This window comes from Rhincodon typus, unplaced genomic scaffold (genome assembly GCF_021869965.1).
Source record: "Rhincodon typus isolate 14 unplaced genomic scaffold, sRhiTyp1.1 hic_rhity00005280, whole genome shotgun sequence".
Taxonomy (NCBI): Eukaryota; Metazoa; Chordata; class Chondrichthyes; order Orectolobiformes; family Rhincodontidae; genus Rhincodon; species Rhincodon typus.
The window spans coordinates 8182-9029 of record NW_025970918.1 but is presented as its reverse complement, the minus strand read 5'-3'; the positions used below and the strand labels follow the sequence as shown (position 1 = coordinate 9029).

Here is an 848-nt window from a genome sequence, read left to right as displayed (position 1 = left end):
CTCAGGCAGCCCCTTCCAGACCCTAACCCCTCGATAGACCCTGTCTCCCTCCCCCCACACTCTCAGGCAGCCCCTTCCAGACCCTAACCCCTCGATAGACCCTGTCTCCCTCCCCCCACACTCTCAGGCAGCCCCTTCCAGACCCTAACCCCTCGATAGACCCTGTCTCCCTCCCCCCACACTCTCAGGCAGCCCCTTCCAGACCCTAACCCCTCGATAGACCCTGTGAATTATTTCCAATGCCCCTTGATAAACCTCTCAGTCTCTGTAAATTCCAGGGAGCAGAATCAGACACACCGCTCGAGCTGACGCAGGTTAACGACAGGTTGTTGAATGTTCGAATCTATACCACCGTCGATAATCCGGGATCAGTCCTGTTTAAAAACTTGGCTCTCAACCAGTTCTGCCACTTGCAAATAGGCTCTTTTATCCCCGAAAATCACAGGATCCCACCCCGCGAGCCGTACGGTTAAATTTGTAATTATGTTCCCCATTTTATCAACAATGATGTTACACCTCGCCCTTCGACTGCCTGACATCCATTTTCCAAATCATCATCTCAACAATAACCCAGTCTCCATCGAAACCAGGGTCAGGGACAGCACGGGGTTAGATACAGAGTAAAGCTCCCTCTACATTACCCTGACAGTGTGTTCCCCCCCCGCCCCCCAACTTTATTCCCAGTGTCAGCATCGAGCGCTCCCAGGGTCAGGGGGACAATACAGAGCTCCCTCTACATCACCATGACGGCGTAGCCTACTCCCTCAGCCCCCACTTTATACCCAGTGTCAGCATCGAGTGCTCCCAGGACAGGGACAGCACGGGGTTAGATACAGAGTAAAGCTCCC

At 53.8% G+C, this 848-nt stretch overlaps 1 protein-coding gene across 1 annotated transcript in view; it reads right to left on the bottom strand.

Annotated features, from left to right (window-relative positions):
* LOC109925883 (plasma protease C1 inhibitor-like) overlaps positions 1-848 on the bottom strand; it is a gene marked incomplete at its 5' end in the record, with an annotated part of 10022 nt that overhangs the window by 1196 nt on the left and 7978 nt on the right. The gene's annotated exons all lie outside the window — the stretch shown is intronic.